Source organism: Polypterus senegalus, chromosome 6 (assembly GCF_016835505.1).
Source record: "Polypterus senegalus isolate Bchr_013 chromosome 6, ASM1683550v1, whole genome shotgun sequence".
In the NCBI taxonomy this organism is placed as follows: domain Eukaryota; kingdom Metazoa; phylum Chordata; class Cladistia; order Polypteriformes; family Polypteridae; genus Polypterus; species Polypterus senegalus.
In genome coordinates, this window is record NC_053159.1 from 63,004,755 (window position 1) to 63,017,936 (window position 13,182).

Below are 13,182 nucleotides of genomic sequence, written 5' to 3' on the forward strand. Positions count from 1 at the left end.
TGTTTTGTTTAGACAATTCAGTCATTTGCGATTCACCTTCAGTCAGTCTCTCCAGGCCCCATTGTAGTCAGTGTGAGGCCAAAGTCAGCAGCACCAATTCATACACAGGGTGAGTGGGTAACTGTATCACATGGGGAAAGAAGTCAAAATTTAGTTCATTGGCAATCCTGACTCTTCCTATCAGCATTGCCTTTGTGGAGAGACGTTTTTCATCCTTAAAGCTGATGAAATCTTACTTGAGATCCACCACATGCCAGGACCTCCAATTTCAACAGCACACAGTGTTCAAAGGTCTTTGGACCTGGAGGATCCGGTGGCTGCTTTTGCTGTAGCTAAAGCCCTCAAACAACGATTTTTTTGTTTTTTAAATTTCAACCTAAGTGCACTTTATTTTTTAAATATTTTATTGTGCAACTTGTGTTTATTTATTATTACCACGTGTGCCTTCATTTATTGACATATACTCTCATTTGTTTTTTTTAGATTTTTAAAATTACTTTATTCTTAGTGTTTTTCTCTTTTATTATACAAATGTTGATTTATTGTGGTGTTTGTATAAAGTTTCTTGTTTTTCCCCCACAAAGTCCATCCATCCATTATCCAACCCACTATATCCTAAGTACAGGGTCACGAGGGTCTGCTGGAGCCAATCCCAGCCAACACAGGGCACAAGGTGGGAACAAACCCCAGGTAGGGTGCCAGCCCACCACAGAGTGCACACATACATACACACACACACACACACCCACCCACACAAAGCACACACTAGGGACAATTTAGGATCGCCAATGCACCGAACCTGCAGGTCTTTGGATTGTGGGAGGAAACCCACACAGACACGGGGAGAACATGCAAACTTCCCCCCACAAACATGTTTCACAAAAATAAAATAAAGGATTTGTGTTTACTAAATCTTCCCTGTTGATTTTATTAATTTACACTTTGAACTAAAATAATACATTTTATAATACTGAGACTCAGGAGAGGGTGAGTTGGAAGGCTCCATGAAGTTTTTTTTGCCTGAGGCCCCCAGATTCCCTAGAATCATTGCTCGCTCCAGCCAACGATATTACTGTTTAAGAGCTAACTGAATTGCTAAAAGATCTCACTTACCAACATAATGGTTTTGCTCAGCTGGAGTTAATTTCTTAGAAGTTTTTAGTATACAGAGCACAAAGGTGTAATTTCCCTGGTTCTGGGAAAGGCTCTGACAGAATACTACACCAGTACTTAACACATCCACTTCCAATTGAAGAGAAACATCAATATGACATAAAACTGATAGAAGATAAATAGAAGATAGAACTTTATTTGCCCCTGGTGGTAATTTGTCTTTTTACTTACGATAGATAGATAGATAGATAGATAGATAGATAGATAGATAGATAGATAGATAGATAGATAGATAGATAGATAGATAGATAGATAGATAGATAGATAGATAGATAGATAGATAGATAGATAGATAGATAGATAGATAGATAGATAGATAGATAGATAGATAGATAGATAGATAGATAGATAGATAAACAAATATACACACACCACACATGGAATGATTATAAAGCAAGGACATTCAAAAGAAAGAAAACTTCTGACTTAATAGTCACAGTGAGGTACCATGCAGACATATTGATGTTGGTATAAAGGAGCCCCAGTAGTGTTTCTTGACACACTTCTACTGAGTGATTGGCTGAAAGTACTCCATGTACTTAGTGTGTCAGAGAGAGGGCATGCAGCATTGTTCACGATGGGTGACATTCAGTTTTGTTTTACTTCTCTCCTTTGCTACTACCTGCAGGGGGTCCAGAGTGCATCCTATAACTGAGCTTCCCTTTTAATTAATTTGTTTGTTTCAGTTGGCCTCTCTTGAAGTGATGTTATCAGCCCAGCACACCACAACATAGAAAATTGCACTGGCCAACATAAAATTGTAGAAAAGAAAATGCCTGCTCTACCTTTTCTTATATAATTCCTCTGTGTTCCAAGACCAGTCCAACTGTCATTAATGTGGACCCCCCAGTAATCATTGAAGTGGACCACCTCTACATCCACTCCTTGAATAATAGAGGGTCTTTGGTGCTTGTAAGCATATCAAAACAGTGCCGAGTCTTCAGAGTCTTTTTCTCCATGAGGAGTGGACCTATTGCCTCACTGCTTGTAATTAATGATATTAAATTTCCTGTCAATAGCATGGACCTTATAAAGTGGTCAAGCTCTTGGCATGTACCCACCCCCCAAAAATGTCATCATTAGGGTCCCAAAATAAGTAAAACATTCCAGGTAGTCAACTAGTTGCTTTCCAAAGGGATCAAAGCACACATAATGCAAAACCAATGACACTTTGTCTTTTTATTACTGAGAATACACAAATTGCAGAAAATATTACCACACCAGTATTTGACCTCAGGGCTTCGCAGCTGTAATGCTGCGGCACTAACCACTTTGTCACTTTGTTAACCATACACATGCAAATTAGGTAAATTCTAGTTAATCTTCCATCCATTTTATAAGCCCTCTTATTATCCTAATACAAGGTAAAGGAGGACCTAATCCACTCCTGCTAGTATCAGGTTCAAGGCCAAAACTAAACCTGGATGGGTGTTAAAATGTTTACTTTCTAAATCAACACTGACCTAAATTTGATTAAGTGTGTATGAGCTCGCCCTTTGACTGATCTAGGCCCTGTATTGCAGCCAGGATAGGCTATGACTCCCCAGAAAACCTGCTAAGGAAAGGTGGGTGGATGCATGCATAATGTTCATATCTTTCAGTGAACAACCATTTCCTAAGTTAACATTTGTAAACATGTTTGTTAACTTGAGCATTTATTTTGCTAGCAACAGTAACTTCACAAAAGCAACATGAATGCTTTAAAGGATTGAGATTTCAAAATAATTTTGTTGTTAAGAGCAAAAATGTCCATATTTTCATTCATCTTCTTTAAGCATCCACCCAAACCCCCTTGTTCTATTCAGGTTTGAGGAAGCTGGTGTCTAATCCTGAGAGGATCAAGCAGAACTCAGAAACCGGTCCTTACAGATGGGGGGTGGTGGGGGGCCCATCAAAAGACACACTAATAAAACATACCCACACTCATTTACTCATGCCAGACCATAGTTTACCTAATATACCCATCTTTGGGGTAAATGGAGAAAAGCCACAAAGACAGGAGGCAAATGTGCAACCTGCACATAGATAGACACCTAGTCTCCTTGGGCTGTGAGATAGCCATAAATAAAAAGATTTGTTTATAAAAAATGTATTTAATTATATAGTGGTTTATACATTTTATTATTTCTCATACATTCGATGAGTAAATAAAAAAAAATGTGCCTTTTTGCACCTCTAATCACCTGCCTCCAAACCAGAAATTGTGCTGTTTTACTCTCCAGATTGTTCAACTATAAATAAGATTTCAATCCCAAATGAGAGGACACAAAGAAAAAAAAAAAAAAAAGGGAACAAACCCAACAAATATTTTTTTAATAATCAAGGCTGCTTTGCAGATGAGACTACAGTTTTCCAAGTTGTTTGTGCCAAGGGTACAATGATGAGGCTGTGCCACTTCACCAGCACTCCCAACTTGCAGGCCTGATGCCTCCCTCACTCTGACTCTAAAAGACAAACTGGGGAATTTATCTCTGTGGAAATATTGTACAGAAACAGTTCTGCAAGCTGATAGTCCTGCCAAGAACACTAGACAATTATGGCAGAATGTCAAATGTACTTTTACTACTTTCATCGAGCATCACCTGAATTAGTTCACTATTCATAGGTGCCATCATCATTCAGCTAGCAAAAGCATTTCAGCTGAATGTCAAATGCTTACATTGCTGCGGAGTGTAATGAAAAGCTAATTACCAGGGAAATAGATGAGCTGTTGAGGCAGATCGTTACCAAAACACGATTATGCAGCTAATGGCTCTGCCTTCACAGAGGGAGGCCCAGTGCTGGAATGATCTCTCATTACCTCATTAATATCACAGGACAGCAGTAAGTATAGCATTTCATCCCAAACAGACCAAGCTGTATGTTACCCAGCACTGCAGTACATAGAGTAAAGGGTTTGGTTGCAAACCTTTCATCCCACCCTCAACAGTATTGCTGAGCCACAGTAGATAAGTTGAACCTCATCCCAAAGGGAACCTCACATAGCAAAGCTGGGCGCAAACTGGATAACTACAGGTCCCATAGGTTGAAGCACGACTGGCCACATATAGAGAGGTGGACAGAAGCTGACTGGATATGAAAATCACCCCGCAAGGTTTTGATAAACATGCATATATACACACACACATACAATTAAATGAGTGTGTGTGTGTGTGTGTGTGTGTATTAATAAATAATTGACACATTTATTCAATTTAATCTTATTTTGCAGTAAGAGCCTCTCTTTGTCTAACATTCACCTTGTTAAGAATATAAAACCGGAAAACTAGTAATTAGTATAGCAAAAACTTTTAATTGCTGGTAAAATAATCTCCCGCCCATCCACCATACAAATAAATTACTCTGGCCCCAAATGCTCAGTATGAGAGTAGGTCAGGTATTTTGCAAAACATGAACCACATTTTCACAATGTGTAAAGTTTCTCTAGAATATTTTTAAAGCAGACCCCACAGGTTCTCCTAAAGGGTTAGTGTAGCACCAGGCAGAAGGGCAGAGATGAGGCAGAGGTAACAAGCCCACTCTTTTCTTGCAAGAAACAACATTTAGAAAACTCTGGTAACTTTCAATTAATCAGCTAGTCATCATTTGTTCAAAAGAAGATACTTAATGAAGAGAATAGTGTTTTTGTATCTTGCTAAAGTCTTGTTCATATTATTCAGGGTAGGGAAATCTGCAGAAATGTACTTGTTATGACTGTCTGGATTTAGATGAGGTGCTACACTGATGAGCAGTCATACCCATCAACATAACTGAGGCTATTATGCAATTTACAGTACAGCTCCACACAGACTGACATGTTGAGACTTTATTTTTCCTTTCTGGAAATAACGAACAAAGCATTTCACTCCCTTGAAAAAGAATGGTTTGTGTGGACTGTGCAGCATTAATTAAAATATATTACAAATATTTTGGACTTAGGCGTATATAGTTTGACTAACATTAGAACATTATATACATTTTGACGAGAGCAGGTCATTCAGCACAATTAGCTCATAAAACTCTATTCAGCGAATTTCTCCAAACCACCATCAAGTCAACATTTGAAGGTTCCTAAAATCCCTACTGTCTAACACACTGATTGGTTGTTTATTCTACAGTATGCTTCTATGGTTCTTTATTTTTCATGCATGCATGCCTGAGGATTGCTTTCAGGGTTCATTTATGATAAATGGTATCACCCAAGGACGAGAGGGATGCTGACACTAACAGTCTTGTCTCTTTTTTTTTTCCTCACAGCTTGAGAAACTGGCCTTTCACTTAAGGGCAATGGAGCCAAAGAAGCCCCTCGAAACCTTCCCATAATACCTACTGAAGAAACTATAATGTATACCTTTAACTGTAATAAAGATACTCACTGTATTTTCAAACTATACCAGTAATAAGTCAACAACAGGAATTAAACTGTTCAGTTAGATTTTCAGAAAGTGAATAGAAGGAGCTCAATAAAAACACTTTTCCTATGTTTGTACAAAACATTTTCTAACTCAACATAATGTATATAACACATCTCTCTCAACTCATACTATCCAAAATGTATTATGTCAAGACCTTACTTGTGAGGAATTTCATCAGGCATCTGTTTCAGGAGGAGTTTTTAAAAAAAATCCCTTGCATGGGCCTTATTAGAACAAAACTTTTGTTTATGTATTAGACACTCTTGGGTACACATTCATTTTCTAACAGCAGTGTCTAGGCTAACACCCAATGGGGACATTCTGTTGTGATAACTGCCAAAAGGGATCCTACTCCTTTGGGCCCTTGAACAAAGCCCTTAACCTGAAAATTGTTTTGGGGCACTATACAATGGCTGACCCTGCACTCTGACCTGAAAAGATCATGCGAATCCCTCTAGGATTATTGCAGTGCATCAAACACCAAAAAATAAATTAAATAACTTGCACTGCACTACTAGAATGCGGTCTTTTCTTTACTCAGCTGAAAGACTCTTAACCCATTTCTAGCTACCTAGCTAGATCGATCAGCTGTGGATGGATAGGGGAAGAGGTATTTGATCTGAAGATGTAATACTCAAAGTCTTATTGATTTTTAATGTATGTATTCTAATGAAATCCTTAAAATCAGTAATTATAAAACATTAAAGCAGCCTAATTATGTAAAGTAATAAGGCATTTGCTAATGTTGCACCACCTAGCATCTCATTTACCAAAGATCTATATGAGGGCCAAATTTATGGCATTCTCCTAAGCTACACGATCTTGGACAACACATTTGTTCATCTAATCCAAGCTGAACTAACTAATGACTAGTATAATGTTTTAAGATTAGGATATTTGAGTTGTCCATTGAGTATTTTACAGTTAATTCAAAATATGAAAACAAGCATCACAATGAAGCCAAGGAATTATCACCAATTAATTCCAGTTCTTAAACCAATTTACTGGCTTGAATTACATTTATACCTGATTTTAAAATCCTTTCCTCAAATAAGTCGTTAATGGTTTACCATGCAATTAAATTAAAGAACATATTTACAATGTCAAGATGTAGGCCTCCTTAAAATTCCAAGATAAATAAAATTGGTGTAGAAGGCAGCACCTTTAGCTACACGGCATACAAACTCTGGAATGTTCTCCCTACCAATTTTAGAGACACTTGGTTATTCACAGTATTTATGCCAAGCCTGGAGATGTATTATTTTAGCATAGCAGGCTCTTGCTCGAGTTGCTGCTGGGCCTGCATCATTTTTTTTTATATTGCATTTTGATGAATTGTAGTAATGACTTTTCATTTTCCATTACTAATTAAAAATCTTTTTTCTTTCTCTTTCCAGTGTCCATGATGGTACTTTATCTGCCTTAGAGTTGAAACACCATCATCTATGATGGACCTATATGCAGATGTTTTCTGTTCAAGTGAAATTGCCATTTGTGTATGAAATGATTCTTTTGACCTGAGACAGCTTTAAATATATGTATGTACTTATTTTATATATAGAGTATATTGCATTATAGTTCTCTGTTTGTTTCAACAGGTTTTATGTTTTTTTTTGCACTTTTTTATATTTTCAAGTATTGCATAGTTAACTCAGCTTATAAACATACGTATGTGTGCTTAATAAGAATAAACTTAACAAAACTGTGTGTTATTGAACATTGTGTATAACAATTTTTGGGCTATGAGGAACTGAAATCCAGGCCGGATCAAGCATTAGGCACAAACCCATTGTGGACAGACCACAATTGCCTCATAAAGTATCACACTTACTGTAGCTATGGTGTTTATGTGTATTCCCTGCCTCTGCATAGGCTTTCTCAGCATATCACCATTCACCTGTCACATTCCAAAGACAAGGATTACGAAGATTATGCTAGTAGTACTGAGTGCAGGCAGAAACCAAACTTGGGTGAACCATCAATGAACACACTGATCCAAACACACTGCTTTGGTATGCTTAAGAAAGACCAGAGTACCCCCAGAGATTACCTCTTTTTTACCTCTGGTTACCACTTTCAATGAAAATGTCAAGGATATTGATGCATCCTTTCATTTCTTTTTCAATTGTGAATTGGATTGTGGATAGTACTGAGTTGATGTGACTGTAGAATTCATTCAGCTGGTTACTTTTTAATATGAATAATGTGTCATCCGGCAAACACTTTACATACTATCCTTTTCAATGACAACAGGAAAAAAAAAAAAAGACCCGAGAAGAAGCGCAGTTTACACGAATGCCCAGAGGTATACGCGTGAGACAAACATCTAAAACACTCACAACACGTATACAGGTACATCATAATGCCATCAGAATGAAAGATCCAGGGTCTCTGATTTACACACAAGTTCAACTGGGGCACTGTGAAAGTAAAATTCAGGGCCAATACCAAGAGTGCCAAACAGCTGGCTGAATCTTGTCTCTGGAATGAAAACACCATTAACAGACACTTGGGCTTAAATCCAGGCTTAAAAAAAAAAAAGAATATCCAAATAAATATATATATCTATAATATAAAAAAAATTTAGGTCGAGGCGTGAACATCTCAGGGAGACACTTTGAAGTCCCGTGAGACTACCTGCACGTCACGTCCTAATTACAAACCATTTCTCGGAGACACTTTAATGTCCCAGGAGACAAGGAAGTGAGACAAAAGGACAGCTGCTGTGAAGGCTTTTAAATGATCGTCGCGCAACATGACATGCAGAACACAAAGCCCAGTAGCAGCAGCTGCAAGCCAGCAGCTGATTCGTCCGCATCTCCTTAGCGTGTGTTCAGCCCCCCTTTCACAACGCGAGCGGCAGAGACACAAAGCGGCGTGGTCACATTTCTGTCAGTGCCCCACTGCTTCTTCTTCAAGGTTTACTAAGCTAAGCCCTGAATAAGGAGATATATGTCACTCCTGTACATACTACTGGGCCCCTTCTATTTACTTGGAAAGGCTGACAGCCTAGGAGTGTAAACAGACTCAGAAGAGATGTCATGTGAGGACCTCTCAGAGTGAAGTATGGAGTTACAAAAGGCAGTACTTACCAACAGTATTTTAGATTAGGACGTTCTGTAGATGCAAGTGCTGATGGAAGCAAGGCCATCTCTCATATACTCAATAAACTGACTTAATACAACTGTTGATTTTGTATATTTTGGGATCCAGCATTATTTGATTCCATGGCTTGATGGAGTTCACTTTAATCTATCTATCTATCTATCTTCAACGAATGATTAATTCTTTTATTGTGAAATGAGAGGAATCAAGAGGTTTACAAGTAATAGCATTACCTCAACTTATTATCCCTGACAGGAGAATGTGCTGCTGGCAAGTGAAAGGATGTCCAGGCATACATGAGGATATGTCAGAGTAAATACTGGCAAGTACCTTGGTATAAGTAAATGTGGAATAGGCAATACCAAGTACATCTCAAAGGGACAAAAAGCCTAGCTGGTTTCTTTTTCACTTCCCAGTGATCAGGACAACTGATTAATGAGGTCACATTAACACTGATTTATATACACATTTGCAGCTATGTATCTCTGCCTTCTTGGAATAAATCAGTTCACCTGCATACCACTGCCATCAAGCAGGTGCTATAAATCAGCAGGAGTTTAGTGCGTAAGTCAGCCTCTGAGAAAATGGAAGAGGGGAAGGTCAGAGGCCTAAGTGAACTTTGACTAAAGACATAGTAGAGGCAAGAGACATACGTTACTTGCTGCTTGTCACGGAGCACTCATTTACATTCTGAAGTGGTTTTCATCTGATTTAAAATGGAAACTATAAGTCAAAAATGACAGACATCCCCATTAACAGCAGCACTAGGCCAATATAAAGCAGACTATAGAAGAGACATATACAAATTGCCATTTTCATGTTCTTATTAAGAATATTGATTAAGATTACCTACATTTAAGACAAAAAAGTAAGAAAATAAAATTGAACTATTTCTTCTTCTTTGTTTTTAACTGGACAAGAGTCTTTTGATTTGCACAAAAAAAGTTAATTTATTGAGAAACAGAGTAGTCAAAAACACTGGGTAATTTCTTGGTGACATCAGATTTAAGATAAATTTGAACCCAACATGATCATCTACATGCTTTCTGGTGTCCATTAGGCAGAAGTGAGCTAATTCATGCCCCTCAGCCAAGGGGTTAACCACCACAAGACTTGGACTACAGCTCAGACAGTCCCTGGAGTCACCCCCAGATAAGATTGGTCGAGTTATGTTGTGGCATAGCGGGTCCACAGCCCTCTCAGTAAGGGCCAGTTGTTTTTAAATAAGTAATCACCGCGCTCGCGGCTTAGTGAGGGGGCGTGGTGGCTGTAGCAGATCTCAGGGCGATCTGCGGTGTGGGCGTTTCTCACTTAGTGCACAGGTGAGAGACTGCCCACATATGTGATTCTTCCTGGAATTGCTAATGTGCTGTAGCTGTTATGGCCCTCCTCAATATAAAAAAGTTTGAGTCGGTTAGAAAAGGAGAACAGACATGGCTCTACCTAACTTCCAGTTTTATTACTGGGCGGCAAATATACAGTCGATAAGAACCTGGACACAAATAGAAGAACATACACAGGCTTGGACCGCAATAGAAGTAAAATCCTGCAGTACTTCTTTGTATTCCTTGCTCTGCTCCAATAAACACACGTTATCGGCAATATACTAATAACCCAATTGTGCTCCACTCACTTAAAATCTGGAACCAATGTAGAAAGCATTTTAAGACGGAGAAGCTTCTATCTGTGGCACCCCTGCAAGAGAACCACCTCTTTCAACCTTCACAAACATATGCAGTTTTTAATATCTGGAAAAAATTTGGAATTAACTTGCTTAGAGATCTTTATATAGACAACGTCTTTGCATCCTATGAACAATTACATTCCAAATTTAATATTCCAGCTACACATTTCTTTCACTATCTTCAAATCAGGAACTCTGTTAAACAGAACCTTCCAGATTTTCCTCATCTTGCACTCTCATCCACGCTGGAAAAAATATTGCTCAATCTCAAGGAATTAGACTCCATCTCTACAATATATAAAATCATTTACAATCCCTTCCTTTCAAAGATCCAAGAGGACACTGGGAAAAAGATCTCTCAATTAATATATCAGAAAAGGAGTGGAAAGTAGCAATGCAGAGAATTCACTCGAGCTCCATATGCGCAAAGCATACAATTATACAACTCAAAATTATATATCGAGCACATCTGTCTCGACTAAAACTCTCCAAAATGTTTCCAGGGCAGGATCCAACCTGTGAACGTTGCAACCAAGCCCCAGCCTCACTGGGTCACATGTTCTGGGCCTGCACCAAATTAACATTATTCTGGACAAAAATTTTTAATTACCTCTCAGACAGCCTTGGACTCACAATCCTTCCTAACCCATTAACAGCTGTGGTTTTTTTTGGGTTCTTCCAGAGGGGCTTAAAGTGGAGAAAGACAAACAAATTGTGATTGCATTCACTACACTGTTGGCACGCAGACTCATTCTGATAAACTGGAAGAACCCAAACTCTCCTCTTTAAGTCAGTGGGAAACCGATGTGTTATATTATTTGAAATTGGAAAAAATCAAATACTCAGAGGATCCGTACAGACTTTTTTCAAAACATGGCAGGATCTAATCAGTAATATTTTAAAATAAGTTTATAAAGCACAGAGAATTTATTAATTTAGGTATGTTTACAAGCCTTAAATTTTACGCCGTTTGGCTTGCTCTCTCTCTCAGTGGTGGGGATCGATCTGTTCTTAACTCAATTCTTCTTTTTGTAAAAACTTGATTGCTTTGTATGGATTGTAATAAAATTAATAAAAAATAAAAAATAGATTAAAAAAAAAGAAAAGGAGAACAGAGTAAAAACAAGAAAGAACAGAAAGAGAGAAAGATGGAGGTGGCTGGAGAGAGCAGTAAAGAGAGCGAGAGAGATAGACGGTGCGAGTGGGCGAGCGAGTGAACAAACGCTCGTAGTCAGCTGTGGGGAAGCCTGGGTGTTAGGCCAACACTGGGAGTCGAAGTAGTGGTCGCTCCTGCTGAGTGAGCATGTAGCGGGAGTGAACAAAGAAGAAGAAAGACTGTCCACGTAAGGCCATGCCGGCAGCAGGAGTCGGGAGGCTTGGAGGAGAAGTCCTTGGTGTGGGCATCCTGGAAATCAAGGTTCCAAGTCTCAGGCCTGGGATGAGTGCCAGACCGAAGCCAGGATTGGGAGGACTCCAGACCTGTGTGTGAGTGAGAGAAAGGACAAAAGCCCACCCGGGAAGAGCAGGTGAGACGCTAGTGTAGGAGAGCATCGGGATTGTAGTTGATTTTAAGGACTGCTTTCAGCGTCGTTTGAACCTCGTTTTTAAAGAATTGTTTTTGTATATCTTTAACCTCCACATTTCTTTTATGGATTATTTATTTAATGAAGACTTTTTGGGAACCACTGCATTATTTAATTGAACACTTTGTTTTTGTTTGACTATTTTAAATAAAAGCACTTTGCACTTTTTTTTTATTTTTTTATTTTTATTAATTTTATTACAATCCATACATAGCACTCAAGTTTTTACAAAAAAAAGAATTATGTTAAGAACAGATCGATCCCCACCCCTGAGCACTTTGCACTTTTTAAACCATCCCCTTGCTATTGTTGCCTCACTGTCTAGCTCACCTCGGTTATATCTATCGACAGTGTTGGGTTCAAGGGCTCCCAAACAGCGGATGGGAGCATGGAGCAGAACCCGCATCGTCACACATGCCACTTTGTGTAAATAAGCAACCTTCCAAACCTAAAGAGCAGCAATCTCCTCTTCATTCACAAAAGCCTGGATAGAAGGCCCAAGACTACAAATGGCAGTTTCAAGGCAGAAGAACAGCTGCTTACAGTTGGTAAATGAGGGAAATACACAGTGGCTCTAGTACAGCACACATTGCAAATGAAAAGTAGCAAACAGAGAAGAGATAGATGTTGTAAAATTGTGGTTAGAGGCTAAAAGCATATATAATGAGACAGGTAAAGTTTGATATCAAGGAATGAAAAACAGACACTAAAACTCAGCAATAATTATCACACTGAGTTAAGGAGAGGAGTGGAAGGATGATGGGAGAAAGGTGGCAGCAGTGCCTCTGTAGTCAAAGAAGGATAACTGTGTTAAAGGATCAGATGGTGCACACACGCACACACACACCCACAACCACTTGTCCCAGTTACACTCAAAATGGAATTGATTTGATTTCAGATGTGCAATCTGGAGCCATGGCACTCTGTATGCTGTGTGGCTCAAACAGGCAGGGGAGAAGCTTGGTGCTCTGTGGGCGGCATGACTCAGACATGCAGAAAAACAGCTTGGTACACAGCAGGTTGCGTGGCTTAAGCTAGGATGTGGCTTGATGCTTAGTGAGCTGCTAGGCTTTAAATACTTGGGGGAGTGGGTCTGTGCTTAGCAGACAAAGTGGCTCAAACCTTAAGAGAACTGGGAATTCAAGGATGCAAAGAAGGGTCTCAGTGATCAGTGGGACCATCATGGGAGTAGAGGCTCCATATTAGACAGGCTTGCTGGCTCTAGTACATGTGGGATCAGATA

General features: G+C 39.0%; 1 protein-coding gene across 6 annotated transcripts in view; it reads right to left on the reverse strand.

The window, feature by feature from the left end:
• acot7 (acyl-CoA thioesterase 7) overlaps positions 1–13,182 on the reverse strand; it is a 238,928-nt gene that overhangs the window by 82,344 nt on the left and 143,402 nt on the right. The window lies entirely within an intron of this gene.